We start from the raw sequence: 24326 nt of genomic DNA on the forward strand, positions 1-24326 counted from the left end.
TACTCCGTTCCAAATTTAAGCGTTTTTGTTTTTTTTTAGAAATTGATTTTAAAAGAGTTGGTCTAAATGCTGTATTAGACTAACAGTTATGATTTGGTAGGTGTAAATCGACCCAAACTCGTGTAACTTACAGTTCGTTTTCTGAGATAACTGCCATCGTCGTCGTTGTTATGGAGCTAATTGAGCAAGTTGATGTTCAGGTTGGTAGTCTACATTTGTCACCTTTATGTTTTAAACTGAAATATAATTATGTGTATGTTATTGATCTTAGCGGACATATGTTTGATAAAAACAGATATAATGTAATTATAAAAATGAACTTTGATTCGATGAACAATCAAAAATTCTATAATTAAAAGTATCGTTTTGTCGATTTTATGTTATGAAGTTGAATTTTTAAGTAAATCTAACACTGGTTAACAGAAGACAAACTCTCGTGTGACTTAATCTCATGAAATCCAATGCAGGATTAAAGAAATCGCCTGAAGTTGACTGCATAAGTTCCTATTTGGCGGATTTTAAAAGGAGCAACGACTTTAGTTCTTTCATATTCAACCGGGTGTGTGGATGGAAAAACTATACTCTAACGACTGTAACTGATGTCGTTTTATATTCGTTTAATATTTGTTTACGTTGATTTTATGTTCCTTTTTTTCTTTTAAGTTGGTTTATGTTCCTTTCATGATCATTTACGTTGTTTTTCATATTTGTTTATGATGATTTACGATGTTTTTATGTTTGTATCACAATCATCTATGTAGATCTTATGTTTTTATGATGCACATTTATGCACGTTTTATGTACGTTTATAATCATTTACATTGTTTTCATTATCTTCAATGTTGTTTTATGTTTGTATCATATTTGTTTTGTTGCCGTTTACGTCGATTTCATGTTCTTTTTATGTTTGTATCACATTCGTTTATGTTCTTTTCATGATTTTCTACGATTGTTTTATGTTCGTTTTATGATCGTTTATGTTGGTATGACGTTCGTTTGATGATCATTTTCGTTGTTTAATAATCGTTTACATAACCTTTTTTGTACGTTTATGTTTGTATCACATTCGTTTTATGATCGTGTGCATTGTTTTTATGTATGTTTCTTGTTCGTTTATGTCGCTTTTATGTTCGTTTCATATTTGTTTATGATGATTTGTGCTATTTTTATGTTTGTAATGATACAAATTTTGTATTACAAAACTTTTTCTGTATCATTACAAACGTTTGTAATGATACAAACGATCATGAGATCGTTTACGTTTGATTCATGATCGATTTATGTTTTTTTTACGTTGTTTTTATCAATGTACCGTGTACGTTTATTCTGTTTTTTAAATCTACTTGATGAACACCGTTATATTGAGTATTTTGATACCAATTGATTCGTTTCCGATTACATTTCTTTTAAAAATGATTGGGATAAACATGTTCAAGGTCGACAACCGATTGCGCTTGGTATATAAACATGTTCATAGTTGAGCGGATCTGGTGGTGATGAAGTCGCAAGATGAGTATCGGACCTTTTGTTAAAACGGTTTGTAAGTGGTAGTTTGTGCATGCGCATGCGTACAAATAAATGATGGCTGCCGTCACTACTGCGTTGCTATTGGTTGTGCGCGCACGGTGACGACAAGACTTTTAATAATAACCGTTTATGTGCGTTCAAGGTTTCCTGTTCAAACATCTCAAGGTCGACCGGATGCTTGTTGTAGATAATACTTAGAGGATACAAATAATCGTGTTCGAGGTCGGCCAGATGCGCTTGATAGTAGTGAGTGCCATCGAGTGCACTTGATAGGGGGTGAGGTATGGGAGGGGTTTAGTGAGGGGAGATGGACCGAAAGTGACATCATCCAAGATGGCGGACCAGAAGTGATGTAGTATGCCTATTTACACATAAGTGGGTGTAGATGATGGAGAGGTGGTAGGGAGGTAGTTGTAGCACGAAGGGAAAGGGAAATTCTCACAGGAAAAAAGGGAAATTCTAAGATGGCGGACTAGGAAAAATGAGAAAGGGGAAAATTCCAAGATGTCGGTTGGGATACTAGCGCTCCTGTGATAACAGGGGGTACTATCACAGAGTGCAATTGATGCACTCCTCACGGTAAGCCTACAGAAATTTATTAATCATTCAATTAATTCCAATTATTTAGTTCACAGTTCAATTAATTCAATTCTAGAAAGATTATGCTTCAGTCCATAACCTCCCACAGGGTACTCTTTCTGTTTCTGTTTAGTTTCCGGAACCACCTAAGGTAGTCACTCATCCTCTGAAGGAGGATGAATGAGGATGATATGTATGAATGTAAATGAAGTGTAGTCTTGTACAGTCTTAGGCCGACCATTCCTGAGATGAGTGGTTAATTGAAACACAACCACCAAAGACCACCGGTATCCACAGTCTATTATTCAAATCCATATAAAGGTACCTGCCTTTACTAGGATTTGAACCTTAGAACGCTGGACTTCGAAATAAGCTGACTTGCGATGACGAGTTAACCATTAGATCAGCCCGGTGGGCTCACATAGGGTACTCACCTTACCTCATCGAGCCTCGTACGGGGGTTCACACATGCCGCATCTCGCCTAGCAACGTTGATCCAAGTGTGTGTATGTGTGTTTTGGTCTATCGTCGCATGGGGTGATCACTTAATACATTAGTCTATCCTCGCACGGGGTGTTCGCCTTGCCTCACATATATGCATATATGTTGTTATATGTGCGGCATATATGTTCATATATGCCGCACGTTACCCAGCAACATCGAATGACCTTGAACTTGCACAATCCTATACTACTACTATATTATTAAGAAACAATTTAATTAAATATTTTATTGACCAATAAATTGCATTATTTTTGAGCATCATTAAAAATATGTCCTATTTATTATAAAACTTTTTTTTAAAAAATGAAATAAATCTCAACTTTTTAAAGTGCCTAATTGTTGGTTGAAAAAATATAACAGTTTTTATTGTTCATGTAACAGAAAGTTACATTACATGGTTTTTAGCGAAAAATCTTTTCTTTTAACATTTTATTTTGTAAATAAAACCATTGAACGCAATTAATAAGTAACTTTGCGCAACTCTGTCAATTTCAATTTAGGATAGAAGACAAATAAAATCTATTTTATTGGCATTGTTTATTCTTGTATTTACTGTTTGCAAATAGTAAAGGATAAAAAGGAAACCTTATTAACGAATCTAGGATATATAAAGAATATTTCGACTCTTCCAAGAGTATCATTATGATGCATTTTTGTTGAGTGCGCGTGCACTTAAATGTGTTTTTTGTAGAGTTGTGTTCATCACGTTCGGTGATTCATACTGGCATAAAAAATTAACTTTATCAGAATAGATTAGGATTCTGCTTTTTTAATTTTAGAGCCTACATGAAAACATACGCTAGCGAATTCGGAATGATAGAACTGCAAAGATGCAATATCTGCAACTGTTAAATTTATACATTGTAGTTTGTTTAAAGTTAAATATTTGAATTACGGAATGATCTATGTTCCTGCATAATTCTTATCTACAAATCCTTTTTGATTAAATCTATTTTAAGTTATTAAATTATTAACACCTATTTTCCGAACGATATGGCAGCTTTTTTTTTGTTTTCGCACAATTTCTTTTACGAGATCCACTTTTACGAGATTGCTTCTACTAATCAACCTTTTACACCAGAAAATTATTTGGTATTAAAAATTATGGTCCGATAAACTCATTTAAAAAACTGTACCTATTAAAGCTCTGAAAAGAAAAATTAAGTTAAAAGATCGTGAAATAAACATATTTATTAAAAAAAGTACAAAGCATGAAAAAATAATATTATCGTTAGATAATTTATGTACATAAATTGATTGTTCGTGTTGTAGGGGCATTCAAGTATTGGTTCAACTGGCCGAGAAATCCAACAATGATAAGCTTAACCTCATGTGACAAAATATTCTTGTGGAGTGAATAGCGGCAGCTTGTGCCGCACAATGTATATGCCGCTATCGGTAACTGTACACGCGGACGCGGGCGCGCGCACACAAACACACATACAAAACACATTATTATTTATTTACTTTAGTTTGATTTCAGTAAATTTTATACAGTAAATTACTATTTCTTTTCATTATTTAAGAAATGTACTTCATATATGTATGCATGGAAAATACTCTTTGATCTGTTTTTTTTATTAGGGATTGCTGAATCTAATCGTTTAATAAACACCAGAAGCAAGAACATTAAATATTAAATAATGCAACACTGAGAGAAGAATGTAATATTTAAAATATTTTAAAATACTAAATAATCTTTAAAATATTCAAATATTTTAATGGGAAAAACATTGAAAGTTTGTCTTTTAATAATAATTAGAATGGGAGAATTCATCATAAACGATAAAATGTTTAAAACAGAACCAATAGAAGATCATAAATTAATATAAATGGAGTACATTGGGAAATTACTAACAGTACTTACGATAATCTTAGATCGAAAGATTATTTTTTGCACTGGCTAAATATCCACCTAGAGAGTACAGAACCTTAATACTGATAGCGGTGTTTGCCTGTTCAGCTGATCATGAGCTAGGCTGGCAGTAGCTTAGATACCAGAGAGTCTTCCAAGACGGACAGTTTAAATGTAGAGCCGTGCTAAGAAATACTTCACAGAATTGTCCGTGTTAGGGATAGCTGATCCATATATGAAAGAATGGAATACCACCTGCGTATAATTCTCCAAGGTTTAGCATCATGACACAATCATTTTTTAAATGTCCCAGAAACAAAATCATTTTCCATTCAGATCTCCAGCTGCGTGGCTAGTAGATGAACTGCATCTTCTAAAGCTTTCTTGGTGTAGAGATTATTCCAGTTAATACAGTTGTCTCTTATTTACGCAATTTCGTGCGCACGCATATATGATTTTGTGTGTGTGTGTGTGTGTGTGTGTGTGTGTGTGTGTATATGAGTTAATTAAAAATATATTTAAAATTATACGCGTTTAACTACATAATTTTTTTTTTTATATTAGTATTGTACAGCCTCATTTTCAATATTTGGCCTTGTTTTGTGTACGAATACCCTACCTGACCTTCCGTATACTTGTTTGTATTGCCTTCTGATTTTTTCTATGTATCTAATCTTACTATTAAGGTGAGTTACGTTTTAATGTGTGCATGACTTTTGTGTGTGTGTGCGCGCGCGCGCGCGTGTTTATGTGTGTGAATATATATATATATATATATATATATATATATTAATATCACTATTTATATTTATATAAAACTTTTTTTTATGTATTTTCATCAAAATCTTAACTTGTATGACAAGATTCGTATTGAAGGTCGGTAACAACATGCGCGTGCACATACACACACACACACACAACCTTAAAATTTTAATGATATAATTGTCATTTTACATGATGGTTATTTAGTAGAGGGGAGATTGTTTAGTTCACATTACCCACACCACACATAAGCACACGTACATACATAAAAAAAGCTGATAGGCTAGTTAGGGTAGGGTAGTAGAGCGTACTATGTAGCTTCGTTTTCCTCACAGTACTTTATTCTACCTGTTCGTTGACGTTAAAGTGGTGTACGCAGCTTTTGAGGTTATCGCATAATTATATCATCACAACTTCAATAACACGTAGGTTTTGTAATACTATATATATATATATTTTTTTTTTTAAACATGTATACTGTGTAAAATGTGTATATACTCTTGCGCATGTGTGTGTGAGTATGCGCGCCCGCGTGCGCGCGTGTGTGTGTATGTTTACAATTATTTATTGCATTCTAATACTCATACTTAGAAGACTTAATTTCATTGAGTCATTGCTTCCATATTGAATATATTATATATAAAAACTTTAAGTTATATTTTTTTCATTTAAGTGAATCTTTTGAGTGAATTTAATTGTATTCTGTGAAATCAATTTTTTTAGGCTAAAGTTGTTTATGTTACATTGCCATCAGGAATTTTTAAGGTTATACTTTTTTTTATACGGAATTAGTTTATATTAAAAGCATTACAAGCTGTATGCTTTCCATTATTAATTCTAGTCAAATTTTGTTGCTGTAGTTGAAAGATATTTATTTCGTTTTTATTCCAAAATATTCTTAATTTCTTTAAGAATATAAACCGCTCAATTTAAGAAGGTGGTTTTATAAAATTTTAAATAAATACAGAGTAAACACTTCATTTATCATATCAGTACTTTGATAATTTGTACAGTTCAGTTAAAATTCCTGAAGAAATTTGTTCTATCAACACAAATTATAGTGGATTACGATACGTAGTAATTTGAAATTCGGTACTAATATAAATACGGCAATTCTAGATAAAAGTAAATGTAAACATTCTTTATTTTAAAAGGTATATTTTATAATTATTAAACATATTTCAGCCAGACGTAATTAAATAGAATAATGTTAATAAGGTGAACCCCCTGAAGATGAATCCGTTATAATATAAATTTAAATTTTAGGGAAATATATCTAAATTTTACATTTAAAAAAATAATAATTAATAGAAATTCTTTGTTTTTAACATATACCATTAATAAAATTGTACTTATCCCTACCTCACAAATCATCGGTTTTTGGGTCTCTCAAATCAATCACATGAGGAACATGCTCAGTTTACTTACTTCATTGTTAATCTAGTTTATTTAGTTCAAATGATCTAATTTTTATGTATAATTTGCATTGCATCTCACCTTATCTAGTCTGATAGACAATAAGACACGTTGGTTGATTTTTACTTTTAAATCATTCGGCATTTTTCAGCACTTTTTTTTAAACACTTCAAACTGTTGTAAAAGTTTTAGATTACTACTGTTGGTGGTAGCGCCCCGTAACTAAGTCCAATAAGTTCAGGTTGGTTTTAAACCATTTTGTGTTGCAATATTTTATTTTCTATGATAATGACGCATTCTTCTCAATAACTAACCAATTCATCACCAGTACATATGCTTAAAATGTATTTTATTCCTTGTTATTCTTGATTTTTTCAAGTAAATATTTTATCCACATTCATTCCTAAATTTTTTACTTTTTTATTTTGAGGATCATAATTAAATCTGAAGATGAGCAATTTTGTCCAAGTACTGAATATGTCCCTCTCATCAGAATTTGGATTTATTTAGCTGCTGTTGGATTTTTTGAAAAACCAATACGGGGGATTTACGCTGATTGATAAATAAAGCCGCATTGTCAACAAATATGTTTATTCAAACTCCAATAAATCTGACATATATAATAATTTATTTTTTTTTGTATTTCTTTTCCTAATGAGAACGTTACAATCTGATCAACTAGTGAACAAAAGAAACCCCCCACGGCCCAATGAGATGAGGATGATCTATATGAAATGTAAATGAGGTGTAGTCTTGTACAAACTCAGGCCGACCATTCCTGAGACGTGTGGTTAATTGAACCCCAAACACCAAAGTACACCGGTATCCACTTCTAGTATTCAAATCCGTATAGAATCAACTAACTTTTAGTAGAAATAATAAAATGAACGTATGAAAGTGTATATACATATCAGTATTTTTATAAAGTAATATCGGTCTACCAAAATTGGAGTGCTTCAAGAGGAAATAACTTTAAATTATTACAACTAACTTCGATGTTTTACTTGAAATAATCGCGGTTTTCAAAATAATATCTCATAGATAAATATTTGAAATAATAACTTTTTCCCCTTGTACAATAGTGAGATAGTATCTTAGCCTAATCAAAGACCTGACAAACGTCGAGGAATACCACAAGCTATAATCATATTTTTAAATACTGCTGAAATTCGTTAATTACTCTACGAAGTGGTTCAGTAATGGAATGATTGTTTCTAAAACAAATTTAATATAATACTAGTTCCCCATGAGTTAATTGTATCATCCGTTTCATTTAAAATCGCTTTTAAAATATTCAACCAGATTAGCTGAAGAAAAATATATATATCGATCAACATTTAAGTGAATTAATAATAGTGTCTTAAAAACCAACAAAATAAGATAACATTTATTTATTAGTTTACAAAGACAAGAAGTAAACCGGCGGTTTTGTGAAATGAACTTGATACTAACAAAATAACTTTAAATAGCTATAAATCGCTATAAATAGACCACTAAAAATGGTTTTCTTTACTTTTATGAGCAAAATTTATTGTTATGAAAGTCATATTTAAAATAACATCGTTTGCATATATTAACGACACAAGTTGACGCTTGTTCCCAACTACATCACAGATGCGTCGAACGTTATTTTGTGATCTCCATTCTGCTGACGGCGAGTTGTGATCGGTGATTAGTTTTTTAAATATAAGAAAATATTCTCCTAGCTAAATTTCGTTGAAGCTAGTTACGTACATAAAAAGGTGGGATATACAAGGAAAATATGAAAAAAAATCGGTTTTTCAATTAAGGAAGAATAAACATGCATAAAACAAGATCTGATGTCCAATTCTCATCACCGATTTTTTTTTGGGATCGAAAAGATACTGATAGATGAAATGCCTAGAAGAAAACCCATCATTATTTTTAAGGTTTGGCAGAAAGATACTGCGAATAGTTATGGCGCATTATACAAAATCGCCAGCATGGCCTGCTCACTAAGTGTGTATGCTTCACGATAACGCGCCTTCTTACGTTGTTCAAAACATGACAGAACAGTTCAAAAACTTGATGAGAGACATCATATCATCTTCCATAAATGTTGAATCTACACCTGGCTTTCGTCTTTTCCTAAAATTAAAATTTTGAGCGCAAAACGCATGTAGATCTATTATAGCTCTACCAAATTGTCAACGATTAGTTCAAGGAATAGGGCCCAGAGTTCTTAAATGATAGGGTCATCAAGCGTTTCTGTGTTGAGTACTGTTTACCTTTCTTAACTACATTTTTTTATTATATGTTAACGCGTTTCGGAATAACTCCATTCTCAAAACTTATTGTACTAGTACTTTTAAATCTCTATTAGTCTTTGTATAACGTTTAGTCAATGCCCTCCCTTTATTTAACGTTATGCCTTATCTGGCCTTCTTCTTATTTATTTGTTATTAACAGTTACACTTATCTATTAATTTTATTTACCTATTTCCTGTTTTCAGTAAATTTAGGTTCTTGAAAAGGACTTGATTGTTGATCTGTTCATTTACGATCGTTTTATTATTATTTTTTTAATTTGAAGATATCTAAATTTTTTTAAATGTTCATTCTTCTTCCTTTAATATAATAGTGAATTATTTTCATTGATTCTTACATTTTTAATGGGTATGTTCTACCTTTATTAAATGCGTTGCATAATTAGAATCTTGTTTTTGATTTTTAAAAAGTTTCATGTGTTCCGTATATCTTAATTCTAATTTTCTTCCCGTTTGTCTAATGTATGTTGCATTATTGCATTTATATTTTATTTTGTATGTACCATTACTGTTGTCACTCAAAAATATTGAATGACAACGAGAATTATGTTGAAAAATATTTGTCAGCATATTTTCATCATAAAATGTAAAAACATTGATTTTGAGTTGTCGTTTCCGTCTAGTTAAACCTTGTGGTTTGTTACATTATGTACAGAAAAATAACTGTTAGCTTACTAAAATAATAATTAGGAATATTATATTCAGTAAATAGTGTACGTCACCGTTGAACTATAAACAGCTGACGTAGACATTTTTGAATGAAAACTTGCCTTTTTTTATGCCAACAAAACCTTTTATTGTTTGATTTCTCACACTTTACAATTATTATGATTAGAGATACAGTAGATAACATACTTCCGGCTAACTAGTAAATGTAATTGACATCGTATTGGGTAATATGTAATACAAATGTTTCGTTTATTATTACTAACTTATTTGACTAATTCTTGGAGGCATAATTAAAAATAATTTTATGATAATGTATTTTTAAATTAATTAAAGCCGACTCATAATCTAGTTTAAGTAAGGAAAATTGTTTTTTTTTTTTTTTTAGATAACTTTAAAGTAAATTTACAATTAGAGCAGTATGTAACTTTTTAAGTATATATACATAATTAATAGTAAGCCTACCGACTTAACTATGAAATTTAAAGCAAAATAGACTTTACTTAAATAATTCCCTCTTTAAAAACACAATAAAAACGTTTAATACTATTTCAATTCATCTTTAAATTTCATGTAATATTATGTTATTTATGAAATTATGATTAGTACGTAAATTTCAACTCGTCTACCACCTTAGAGATGTGTTTATTATACACATTTCATCAGAGTCCGTTAATTGTTCAGCTTTTCCTTCTTCTTCTTCAACAGCGGTAAGGAATGCTTTGCCTGACGATAATGACATGAGATGAATTCATCAGTTTATTTTTAAATACGACTATCTGAATTCAAACAACCTATATAAACAAGTACTGGTCAAACCTAAGCTTCCCGACAATAGTGATGTAATTATGGAGAAAGATATAGGATAAACTAAGTTATCGAAATTAACAGACGAAGTCTGAGAAATGTTCTAAGCACTCTTCAACTTATTTCAGATCATGAGTAAAATTTCTTCCAATAAGTAACGTTAAAAACTGTAGCTGGAGATGATAACATCAAAAACTTTGCAATTGTAACGATATTATTTTAATCTACCCGGCAACAGCTGATTCTTAGAGAAAATTCGTAAACATATTAAAATATAATATTGTGAATTTTTACAACTTTTTTTAGACGACGTTAAACTTTTCAATGTAGTTTCATAATTTAAACAATGCAACTGGTCTTAACAAATTATCAAATAGATTAATATGAGTACTTTACGAGATAAAGTACGTTATACATTAAATATTATTTCAGAAAATAAAATACAGCTTCTCCTTTTCTTGTTGATTTGGAAATAAATCCAAATCATGAAGATGATTTTTATTTCGATTTTTATTTCTGTATTAGAAAATACTCAGGGAATCCCCAGGGCCAAAAGAAACATGTGTATGAATACAATGTTCTATGAATACAATATAGTATCACCTTATGAATATTTATTGCAGTCATCCACCCAAATGTATAAATTGTACTTCAGTTTAGTTACCGGAAAATTTCAAGAAACCACACGATATTCTAACAATTTGTGTTTTTTGCATCGGATTCCACCCGGATCAAATACAAAGTCGACACATACATGTTAAATATATGTAATAGACAATAGATATACAATAATAGATAATAAACGATGTTTAAGCGTTCCATATAATAAGCAAAAAAAAAAAAGAAAAATTTGATCCAAAACTTTTACCGGCCTAATTTTATTTATTAAACAACGAATAATACGTATCACATTTACAGAAATAATACAGTTCTTATGATTATTCCTTGTTTAATAAATGAAATCAGGCTGGTAAGATTTTTGTTACAATCTTTTCCATTTTTTTCATGGAACACTTAAACATCGTTTATCTATTATTGTATATATACTGTCTATTACATATATTTAACATGTATTTTTTTTTTAAAAGAAAATTCTAAATTAATAACAGATTTTGATAATGGAAATGTAGTATCTTACCTTTTTTGATATCAGTATCGTTTAGTTAAAAACAGTTTTATTTATATTACAGAAATTTTTGTTTTTGAGCGAAATGATATCTGCAAGAATATTACCGTACGGTTTACAATTTCATTGTAATTTTTTTGGTTAGAAATGACACGTAAAATAAATAAAACAATGGCTATTCTTTTCATGTAGTATTATTATTTTCTTAACATTTTAATTACCAGAAAAAAGACATACGAATCTACTTCTGTATTGTTTCAAAATTCCGTGAGAAAAGATAACAATATTTACATTATATTTGAAATTTAGTTGACTAATTTATTCCAGTTCGTTTTTGTTAATTTAAATGGATTTCTGTGTTTTTTGGCATTCAATTGCTTATTTTTAATATCATTAAAAAAGATCAAGAAACGAATTCTATTTATTCATCATAATTTGATCATATACCAGATGCATTACATCTGGACCAATAATATACGATTTATTAATCGTATATATAATGTTAGAAAATCAAGAATTATTTTATTATTCTGTTTTTCGTTAACTATTTTGTTTTCTACTCTTCAATTAAACCTATTCTCTTCTGTTCTATATTTATATTCTATTTATTTACCCTATTCTGTTTTCTATTAACCTACACAATCTCATTTTATTAATGATTTTTTTTTAACTAAAAAAATATACCTTTTTGATTACATTTTAACTACTTAATTCTTAAATATTTAAGAATACGTAATTCAGAAACAATTTATTTTAAAAAAATTTTAAATCTTAGTCTAAGTAGAGTAATAAAAAACCAATAATTACTACTTTATAGCGGAGAAGTAACATTTTTAAATAAAGATGTGATCAAATATTTTGAATTAATAATATCGATGTACATGATTTTCGTATACAAATGATGTTTAGTCTTATGACACTCTACAATAGCAGTTTTTTTATCTACTTATCATGCAATCGTTACAGGAATCTCTCATCTTTGCAGGAATTATTATTCATAATTAGCTATTTTTAGTTAGTTTAATTATTAGTTAGTATCTTTTATTTTATACACGGTCCAGATTACGGTTATTATTAAATGAGTTGGATAGTTATGTTCAAAATTAATTTATGCTGTACAAAATAATTCCGTAAAAGATTCGACTATTGTTTAAAGTAAAATGTAAAAACTAAAATTTTATTTTGAATCGGGTTAATTTTGTTATTTCTTTCATTTGCAATGAAGTTTAATTCGTACTTGAGTCAATACAATTAGATTAAACAACAGGAATATGTTAAGGTACCTTCAAATGACCTTTACCTCTATCTAACCTGTTTGCATTTTGCTTCATACGAATGCGTGCACGTATAGGGAAAGGAAGGCGCGTATATACATCAAGTTAATGACTTATTGTTAGACATATTAAAATTATGATTAACTCAGCAATTCTTTATTTACTTTTCACTGTGTTTTTTTTTCTTTGTATATGATTATAATACAATATAATACGTATGCTTGTACAAATTTTATACGGAAAGTCATTCAGTTTTTCTCGGATCAAAGAAAATAGAATCGGTTCATCTGGAAAAACTGGTCAAAATGAAAATTTTATAAGTCAGTTAAAAATGGAACAATAGAGTTAAGCCCAATGTCCGACTATTTAAATTTTTAACTCCTTTTTTAAAACGTGTTTTCTTTTTTAATTTTTTGATATATTTTTAAGAAAAATACCATCTTTCATCTAATGAAAAAAAAATTATTTAGTGCAAAATCGGATATTTCATTAACAAATAATAGAATGTGGCAACACTGACAATTAATAAATTTAATCTAACTTATTCAAGGAATTCGTAACTATAAAAAGATTTAGCTTCTTCAAACAAATTTCTGATTAGAAAGAATTCGAAGTAGAATAATCTACAGACTGATTTTGAATTTGCATTTTGGATTCTTAGTTGCGCGGGTAGAATTTAATTTAAAAAGTAGTAAACTTGTTATACTTAATTTGCTTAGAAACAATTGGAAATGTTGTGGGTTTGGTGTAGGATTGCGCCTGGATATGGAATATTCTGTTAGGTTTATTGTTCTATCCAGTTCTGCTACATAGCAATTCAAACAGACGAAAAACTCAAAAATAAAATTTAGAATTTTTTTTACTTCCCAGAATTTTAGAAAAGAAAACATGATGAATTTACATGATACTCAACAATAATATATTATACTTTTTACTAAATTTCAACAAAAAAACCAAATTCTGAGCCTTGAGAAGGTAGTCTGGAGTAAATCCTGCTGGTGAATGGTGCGATTAGATATGTATAACATTTCAAAATGTAAACGTTACGTTCTTGAACAATCTATTTTTCTCTGGTTTAATCTTTTTTTTTTTTTATACCTTTACAGTACAGGAAAAAAATTACGTAAATAAAAATATGAACGACTCGGTATTTTTACACATAATCCTAGAAGTTATTAAGTATCTCAGAAACGTCTCCTACACTCAACTTAATGAAATTTCTGTGAACCTGAATGAGGCTTTTGTATTAGGAAAAATTATTCCATTAAATTTTTTAAAAACTCTGATTATGACGTGAAAACAAATTGAAGAGGGTGCTACATTTTAAAGGATTGGAATTTATTTATGTATACTTTTTATCTATCTATTGTTTATCGCTTGAAACATATTTGGAAATAATGCAAGTGTAAAACTTTCAAAAATTAGTTTTCTCATAATTAAACTAAAAACCTCCAAAAATTATATACAGAATGATTCACGAAGAGTGTAACAAACTATTAGGACATATTCTACTGGTGAAAATAAAGAATTTTATATAAATATGTTTCGAAAACGACTCGGTAGCAGGTGTCGGCTGCTGAAAAATTTCGTCCTGATTTCTGTACCTTCGGTAAAATTAAGCCAGGCTACAATTCTTGGGACCATATTAAAGGGTAAATTAAATGGTTTTATTAAAAAAAAAGAAGAAAAATAGGTCTCAAAACTGTATTTTTAGTAGTTCGAGAAATCTAGAGTAAAAGACAAATGATTGGGGGTCGAAAAACATTTTTCCAGTATTTTATGTTTGGCGTAAAATAACTTTGTTAAATGGTAATAAGCACATAATAAAGGTTTTAAACGAAACTTATAGTGAATTTGATTCGAGTTAAATAATATGATTAAAGTCTTCAGAAACGAAATACAAACGTAAGAATTTTGAAATTTATTAAAAACAAAACATCAAAATGTGATAGATTTTAACTAAATATTAAACAAAGCAAAATACTCAATATTATAAAATAAAAGAAAATATGTTTTTAAAAAATTTAAATAAAAAATGAAAAATCAAATAAAACAGTAAAACTGCATCAATAAAACAATTTATTAGACATTCTTAAAAGTAATTAAAAATTAATTTTATCTAAATTTATTTAAAATAATTTATTTCATAAGTTGGTAATACTGACCAGTATCAGAAGAATCTCTTACCGCTTGGTTTAACACAGAGAAGGTATGGCAGATAATCGAAAAAATAAACTCCATCCTTTTTGAGATCTTCCTGTACGTTTAAGTTTTTGTCACTGGATTCTGGATAATGTTATTTACGTATATTTTATTTTGCTTACCGATGTAGCCACATTTACCAAAACGGAATTTTTAATTCAAAAATTCTACACGGCTTCGTCAAAACTGAGTACCAACACAGATTCCTCGTAAACGTTTGGTGCGGTATTATAGGCAGTAAAATATTGGAAACATTTATTTTCAATGAGAATGTTTCGAGTGCTTCATACTTAAACGTTTTGCACAATAATTTGCCAGATTTATTGGAAAATTTTTCTCTGAAAACAAGAAAGTCAGATGTTTTTTCAGTCCGATAGAACAAATCCACTTTTATCCTTTTATCTAGCAGCTAGGTACACTTAAATACGATTTTTTTTAAACAATTGGATTGGACGTGTTATGTACGACCTATCAACTAGCCTCCAAATCGTCTGAGTTTACACTTCTGGGCCATTTGAAATCTTAGTATATGAACAAATATATAATAAAAGAGAAGAGTTAATTATTAGAATTCTCATTGCGGTACAGTTAATATAAAACAACTCAGCTGAAATACACAAAAACTCACCGGGTTGGTCTAGTGGTGAACGCGTCTTTCTAAATCAGCTGATTTGAAAGTCGAGAGTTCCAGCGTTTAAGTCCTAGTAAAGTCAGTTATTTTTACACGGATTTGAATACTAGATCGTGGATACCGGTGTTCTTTGGTGGTTAGGTTTCAATTAACCACACATCTCAGGAATGGTCGAACTGAGACTGTACAAGATTACACTTCATTTACACTCGTACATATCATCCTCATTCATCCTCTGAAGTACTATCTGAAAGGTAATTACCGGAGGCTAAAGAGGAAAAAGAAAGAAAGAAGTTGAAATACACAAACCCACCAAAAACATTTATCGTCTGACAGTGCTGTATCTACTGCGGCGGAGAATATTTTCAGCAGTTATAATGAATATTTTCAGTAGCTAAAATGTTTAATTTTTTGTTTTACCATTTAAAATTTCGTTTAGCTAATACATAGTTAAAATCTGTCATCTTTTGATATGTTTTGTTTTTAATAAACTTCATAACTCATAATTTTGTGTTTAATTTTTGTGAACTTTATTCATACCATTTTACTCAGAATCAAATTATCTATAAATTTTGTTTAAAACCGTTATGTATTTATTACCCATTTAACAAAGTTATTTTACGCCAAACACAAAATAGTTCATTTTACGACCCCAATCTTTTACACTAGAATTCTCGAACTATTAAAAATACAATTCTGGGACCAATTTTTCTAAATTATATTATATAAAACCATTAAATTTCCCTTTTAATTTGGTTCCCAAGAACTGTAGCCTGCCTTTATTTTACTGAAGGTACAGAAATCAGGGCGAAATCTTTCGCCAGTCGATACTCGCTAATGAAGTGTTTTTAGACCTAGGTTTATATGAACTTTTTTTATTTTCACCAGTGATACTTGACCTAAAAATTGTTATATTTTACTATACATATATATATATATATATATATATATATATATATTCATTTTTTTTTTTTTACTCTCAACATGTGCTGTTTGTAAATCTATAAAAAGTTATTTATTTAAATGAGGCATCATCAAATCAGAAACATTTTTATAACTTTTTAATGCATTTACATAATTGTTAAATTTCTTTTCTTTTTTCTAAGTCTGATGTAATATTTATCATGGGTTTAAAGGATCATTTTTTTAATTCCTTATGAAAAAAAGAAAATATTCTGATTATTGATCAAAATTCTGCAACATAAAAATGTATTCCTTTGTAGAATTCTATTAAATCGATTTCCATTTATGAGCAGGCTATCTTTTATGATAGCAATCCATTTAGATGTTAGGTAACATTAATGAAGAACAGCAGAACTTTAATATTTTTAGTTCATATTTTCAAGTGTAATTGAAACCCATGACCTCCTGAATGCTAGGTAAACAATGATATTCACATTAATAGTTGTGAAACAGTAGTTAGCCTTGATTTAAATAATTGTTATTATTAGAACTGTTTTTTTTTTAACTGAAAGTGAATTCTTTCAATATTTCTGAGTATTACTATTTATTAATTAAAATGTTAATAATTATAAAACGATTGAATTTAATGTTATTTACATATGATGTAATTCAATTATGTTACATTTCATTTGTTTACTTTTCAGACACTGGATTATTCATTGTCTCTTTATTTTCAACTACACTAAATTAAAATTTGCTTCGTTAGTTACTACAGCAATATTGTTGATTTTGTGTGAATAAGTAAAATTCATTTTGTTAGAAATTAATTTTTAAATGAATAACCTTTGCATAAATTATCTGACTCAGTTTAACCTAAAAATAATTGCGTAAGATTTCAATCGACGTGGTTATGTATTTCTTTTCATTGATGACATTTAAATAATAATAATAAACATTAACAGTTTAAGTAATTAAAATTAATTTAAGAAATGGATTTCTAGGATTGAGTTTCTATAACCAGAATTAATTGACATATGTCAAGTGGCAGGAAGAATTAATCCAACAATGCACTTGTTATTTTTTCTTTTAGGTAGATTTCATAAGAAAGCTATCTATTGTAATGGGATGACCAAAACAAAAAAAAAAACCATTAAAAACAAAATATTGCTATAACTTTCTTATTAAGTAAAATATCGAATTTGTTTAAAGTTCCTACTATTCTTTGAATAAGGGCAAAAAAAGGATTAGGATTAAGGAAAAATGGCAATTTCTTCTTTGTTCTCCCCCTGGCCTCCATTTTGTTATTTTTATATAAAAATTTATATCTCCAGTTCCAATAAAGGAATCACATTAATCACAAAATTACATCAATTTTTTGCCATAACTTGGCTATTTGTTAACAGATTTAAAAAAAAATAAAATGTCATTTTGTTCAAAACATAAAGCTTAATATTTTATCAAAAACATAAATTTTGATAAAACTAATATTTATGGAGATATAACGGATTGAAAAATAAACAAACATGTCCACCATTTTGTAATTTTCAAAGGTATTTAAGTCCAGTTTCTTTGTATTTAAGTCCTAATTTTAAAACTTTATTACCAAGATGCTAACCAAATATTAATGTGATTCCTCTAGTCGAACTTGAGATATAAATTTTTATATAAAAATAACAAAATGGCAGACAAGGGGAGAACGAAGGAGAAATTGCCATTTTTCCTTAGGATATTTTTTGTTTAGTTTTACAAATAGTATCCGAAAAAGTATAGCCAGTCCACCATTTTACAAACACTCTGTATAATTATGTGGTGTAGTGTAGTGCATTGTAGATTTACATATGTATATAAAATTACACATATAATTACTACATGTAATTTCTATCACATGTAGAAATTTATATATAAAGTTTCCTTTCAATATCAGGACTATAATAATTATAAAAAGAAGAAAAACTGGGGAAATATATTATCCTTAGAGTAATACGTCCTCTTTGTAATATATACTTTCTCTTTGAAAATAACAAATGAAAGAAAAGGTGTCAAAAGTTCTAAGTGTAATTTTCAAGATTTTTCAGACAAAATACTTATTTATCTAGATAAAGTGCTATTCCTCGTGCTTTGTTTTTAAATATATTGAAGGAAATAGCCAATAATTCTATATATAATTGAAATTAGTTTTACTAATATTTTTTAATCGCTGAACTAAATTTCTCTTTTTTTTAAGAAGAATGGTACATTAATTGGTTCCTTTATACCAGAATTTCTCAACATAGGGGATCCCCACGGGGGTCACAATGATATTAAAGAGGGGGTCATAAAATTAGCCTACAACTTTACACATAAACAATAATTAAATATGGGAAAAAAATCATTAATTATAAACATTTACTTACTTTTGCAAAACTAACATTTTGCAATCCCTTATGCCACTTTTATACTGCTGAGAGCACAATGTGTTCAAAAGTATAATATCCATGTTCAAAAATGACGCTCTCACAGCGAATATTATGCAAGCAGACAAAATTACAAGGAGCATGTACACATCAAATTGGAACTTGTAAATTGCTCATGTTTGTACACTTCTTACATGCATGTTCAAGCTCGTCACTATCAACGTAGCTAAATAGATTTAACTAGGTTTCATTGAATTGGGGTTGGGGGTCATGAAGTATTCAAATATATTTTTTTTTACTTTTTGTAGGTCATAGAGCTAAAAAGGTTCATGATCACTGCTTTACACTATTGTTCATAGTTTTTCTTAAGTCTATAATGAATGTAAAGAACCTGAAGGTAAGATGCTTCATTCAAAATTTATTTCTTTAAGAATAATTTCATTTAGTGAATGCACTCAACTGTATGGTAAATAGGATGAAGTTATCCCTTACAGAGGTGAATATGACCTCCATTTCATGGTTTTAGAATTCTTATTTCTAATAATACAGTACATTCACCTCAGTAGAAGAGGCAGTGAGAAATCATTTTAGTCCTTATATTCTCTAGTAAGTTTGTTATAAAGAATGCTTCAGAAATATTTTGTTATTTTAAGGAAAGATTTGTGTCACAAGACAGGTCTCCTATATGCATCTTTGTATGGAATGATTAATTTTTCACTTAGTAGAATTATAGTTCAACACAAAATTTAGTAACTTAATTATTTTATAAAAAAAAAATTAATTCTTGTTAATGAATATCTAAGTTTAATTAAAAAGTTCATTCAGTTTGTTGTTAGCATTTTTTGTCTCTTAAATCTTGAAAACAAACTTCACCAGCAAACTAAATTGATTAAAAAAAAAGGGAAGAACTCCTTTTCTCAGAACTTCTAAACAAAATATACGAGTTTTATATATATATATATATATACATAAAAAACTAAAAAAAATTGGTAACTAATAAAAATAAAATCGGTAAAATATACAAATTGTATATATATATATATATAACTCGTATATATTTATTTATCTGTATTTATAATTGTAATTAACTTTGAAAAATGTTTTGAAGTTCTGAGAAAAGGAGTTTTTACCTTTTTTTTAATCAATATAGTTTAATATATATATATATACACAGGAGAGAGAGATCATTTTTCTTTTTCAGCTTTATTTTTTCGTATGTAATAATATTACAATTGACAAATATTCTGATATTACAATGAAAAAAAGAATGTAATTGTCATGTTCTACCAGTGATCAGGATGAAGCAAACGAATCAGCGTACCACTTTACTGATGTCTTATAAATTAACACCAATTACTTATCAGGCACTATGAATATTTAATATGTTACAGAATTCTATTTAAGTATACTTCCTTAGGTTTTGCTAGTCACAACATTGTTTTTTAATCACCTCTGTAAAATAAATTGCTATTTTGTAAATACTAATTCCATCTTCTTTTCACTAGTGGCTGCACCACTGGTCATTCAAAGAAAGTTTCAAACCTGTTAGAACAGTTGCCCCACAAGAACAACTACTTTAAAATCACTGCAACTTTTCAGTCACAGTTCCATAAATACTGGACAACCAAATGAGCAGCCAGGCACATAGCTATTTTATACCTACTACACAGTAGAAATTATCAGACAGAGAACTTTGAACTGAGATATATTTAAGCAAACAATTCAATTTTTATTGAAAAAGCTATTAATTTGGTAATCATAATATTAAATTGGTTTAAAGTAGTAATTGTAGATTGCCAGCTTTTTTTAAAATTGGTAAAGAAGAATACAATCTAATGAGGGTATAGAATTAATTTGTTTTCTGAGAAAGTATTAGGTCTTTTGATTTAATACTGTGACAAAGTCTGTCATGGATCATACCTAATTCAACAGTGGAAGTTTTTTGAATAAGTTCGCTGTTTATGTGTATTTGAAAGTTTCTTGATGAAAAATAAATGTGATATACAGAGATTTATTTGAATTTTCCTTGATTTCTTAATTATTATTGAGGAAGTTGGAATACCTTAAGAAGTGATGATAAAATACAGTGAAATTTTTTTCTGGATTCAGGGTAAAATCTAGAGATAGCAAACATTTTAAGAAACACATAAAATTATTTAAACTAAGAACAAGGAATTTAAAGGTGACAATTGAATTTTACTGTGGAAGTATAATAGTTATTGTTGTTTTAAAGTTAGTTATTTTGAAAGGTAATCATAAAAGATAAGCCAATTCATAGTGTATGACAAATAAAATTTTATCTGTTTAATGTCAATGTAAATTATCTACATCCTGTCCATTGATTTGTATTTCAAACTCTTTTATAAAAGGAATTAATATTAAAAACAGTTATGCAATGTAGTATCATCACTTTGTATAAAAAAAAAAGTTTAAACATACTTTCAAACATTTTAATATTTTCAAATATATATTTGCACTCTAGTGCAATTCAAATTTTTAAACTTATTTGTGGCAGAAAATTCATTTTAACCAAATCTTCACAAAACAATATATAGCATACATTCATTTTTATTCTGTACTTCCAAGAATTCAGTTTATTTGATGATTATAGAACTAAGATAAAATAAAGAATAACTAAGCTAATAGTTCTACTTAAAAAGCTTTTTTAAATACTTAAAGCTTTTAGTATTCAAACTTTATTTGATTTGATAAATTTGATGCTGTAAAATAAATTTATAAAACACTTAATTGGTTTTATAACTGTGAGCCTAATTAAGAATTACATTCTTAATGAAATTAAGAATTACAATGTAATTAAGATAGATAAGTAGAAACATGTGTTAAGTTCTAAAACAAAATTTTTCCCACAGCAAGTATAAGTGGTTTCTTCCACATGTATTTTTCCACTTGAATTCAAAAATGTTACAGAATTTTTCTATCACCTTTAGTTTTCAAGTTACACATTGCTCAGTGTTATATATGTTATAGAAATTATGCAATTATGTTATGATATTACACATTTATAATACATAAATGAATTAAAAAATTGTATTGATTAAGCATTTAAAAATGATTAGTTTGTTATGATAGAAGGACTGCCTGCAATGACAAAGAATAATGCAATTAGTCATAACTTCTGGTTGTTATAATTCTAAAGTGAGTTGGAAAATGGCTTTCTTACAGACAAGTCATCATTGTTTGTCAAAGTGATGTAACAAGCAACATTTGGTTTGATTATAATGTCTGAGTTTCTGGTTCAAGCCATAACTAATCTGTGTTCAGTGATCACTTTGTTGACATCTGTACATCCTTCATGTGTATGGACTGATTTAATATAGTTCAGTGTAACATTTCTCTCTTACGATGTATTCTAAATTTACATTTCATTTTTTTAATTCATGACATGTAGTGAATATTTTGTGTAGTGTTTGTATGTGTATGATTATTCAAAATGCCTAGAAACTGTGTAAACCTCCTGGACAGCTTTTGCTAGATTTGTGGTGAGATAACATTTAAATTTTAGAAACATAGTTTTACACGTCTTATCAAAAAATGTTAAGAGTTTTATTTTGGTTGCAAAGTTCGTGACCAAGACAAACACTGGGTCCCTCACATTTCTCGTGCTACTTGTGTCAGACTCCTTATAAGTTGGTCAAAGGGTTCTCAGCACATGATTTTGCTGTTCTAATGATTTGGCAGGAATCAAAAGATCATGTTACCAATTATTACTATTGCAGGAATCATTTCAAAATCACAGCATATTATTTCATAACCTAATTTACCATCTGCCATGAGGCCTGTAGCTCATAGTGAAGAACTGCCTGTGCTTAAACTACCAGAAAATATCTTACTTAGTGATAATCAACAACACAAAGATTTGGCAGAGAACTTCATAAAATATTTGGTTCTTCAGTGAATTGCACAGGGTGTCTAGGATGGGGATTTCAAGTTAACCAGATGGTTAGGGACTGCTTGGGTGTTCTCTTGTTGTCAAGATAGGTGCTTTGTATTTTTGTTTTGTTATTTTGTGATGTTTGTTTGTTTTATTTCTTGGTAAGATGTTTGTTTTACTTCTTATCAATAATAGTAATACATCTAGTCTTCCTTCATGAATCAGGGTCATCAAACCCATTAGGTATTAAAATCAACATTGACAAAATTCTGTTTCACCCATATTTCACAACTAAGGACATTATAGGAATATCAATAATAATAATAATTAACATAAATCCATTACTTACTATAGATCCAGAAAACTTTACACCCGCCAACCCCTTAGTACTCCCCCTCATATTCAAGCTAAAAATTTAGATATTTTATTAATACTCAGTTCTGTTCGTTTGAATAGTTTGTTTTGTGTTTATTGATAGTTTGTTCTTGCATTGATGGAAATGTCATTCATGTCATTTACATTGGCTATTAACTAAGATTACATTAAGCTATTAACTGACAGATGTTATTCAGTCTGTGGGTTAAGAAGAAGACCTCTGGTAAAGCCCATCAGGACTAGGTATGGAGGGAGTGGCATGGTGACCAGAATTGTCACATGGTGGGATCTCCTGCTTAGGGCTCAGGAGAGAATAATGATGATATAAGGGTCGATCCAAACTATGAAGCTTCATGTTCATCTGGTGAACCACATTTACAATCAGAAGGAGACCTCAATGACCTTGTATGAGATCTGAATTTACCAAAAAAGGAGGCAGAACTTTTAGGCTCATGATTGAAAGGTTGGAACCTCCTCCACTATGAAACAAAATTATATGTTTTTTGAAGTAGGCATAATGACTTCAAGAATTTCTTTATATTTGAAGATGGACTTATTTTTTGTAGTAATGTTTTGTCTGTAATGGAATCATTTGGTCATGAGTACAAAACAGAGGAGGAGCATTTGTTTATTGATTCATCTAAAGCTAATCTGAAAGTCGTACTTATTTACATTGGGAATGAGTTTTGATCAGTGCCACTAGCTTACGCAATAGATCTGAAAGAAACTTACTTGAACATGAAACTTCTGCTAGATAAAATAAAGTATGAAGAATTTCAGTAGAACATCTTCAATGACTTGAAAGAAATTGCTCTGTTGCTAGGTCTTCAACTTGGTTTCACCAAATACTGTTGTTATCTTTGCGAGTGGGACAGCAGAGACCGAAAAAATCATTACATACAGAAAGAGAAGCCAAACTGAACAGTATTAACTTCAGGAAAGATTAACATTATTAATGTACCTCTTGTTGATTCAAAAACAGTTTATTTACCTTCCACTCTGTATAAAACTGGGTCTTATGAAAAACCTTGTGAAAGCAATGGATCAAAGTAAGCTTGGATTCAGCTACTTAAAAAATAAGTTTCCAAAGATGAGTGAAACAAAACTCAAAGAAGTATCTTTGTAG

General features: G+C 29.1%; 1 protein-coding gene across 6 annotated transcripts in view; it reads left to right on the forward strand.

Annotated features, from left to right (window-relative positions):
• The window catches only part of Aldh-III (Aldehyde dehydrogenase type III), a 199017-nt gene that overhangs the window by 88681 nt on the left and 86010 nt on the right, over positions 1-24326 (forward strand). The window contains exon 1 of one of the 6 annotated variants that reach the window (XR_012755728.1): positions 5498-5652. The exons of 4 other annotated variants lie outside the window; for them this stretch is intronic. The gene's annotated coding sequence lies outside the window, so the exon portion shown is untranslated. Of the gene's footprint in view, positions 1-5497; positions 5653-5973; positions 5993-24326 lie in introns of those variants that run through there. One more of the 6 variants, XR_012755731.1, reaches the window with a different exon arrangement.

This window comes from Lycorma delicatula, chromosome 3 (assembly GCF_047948215.1).
Source record: "Lycorma delicatula isolate Av1 chromosome 3, ASM4794821v1, whole genome shotgun sequence".
Classification (NCBI taxonomy): Eukaryota; Metazoa; Arthropoda; class Insecta; order Hemiptera; family Fulgoridae; genus Lycorma; species Lycorma delicatula.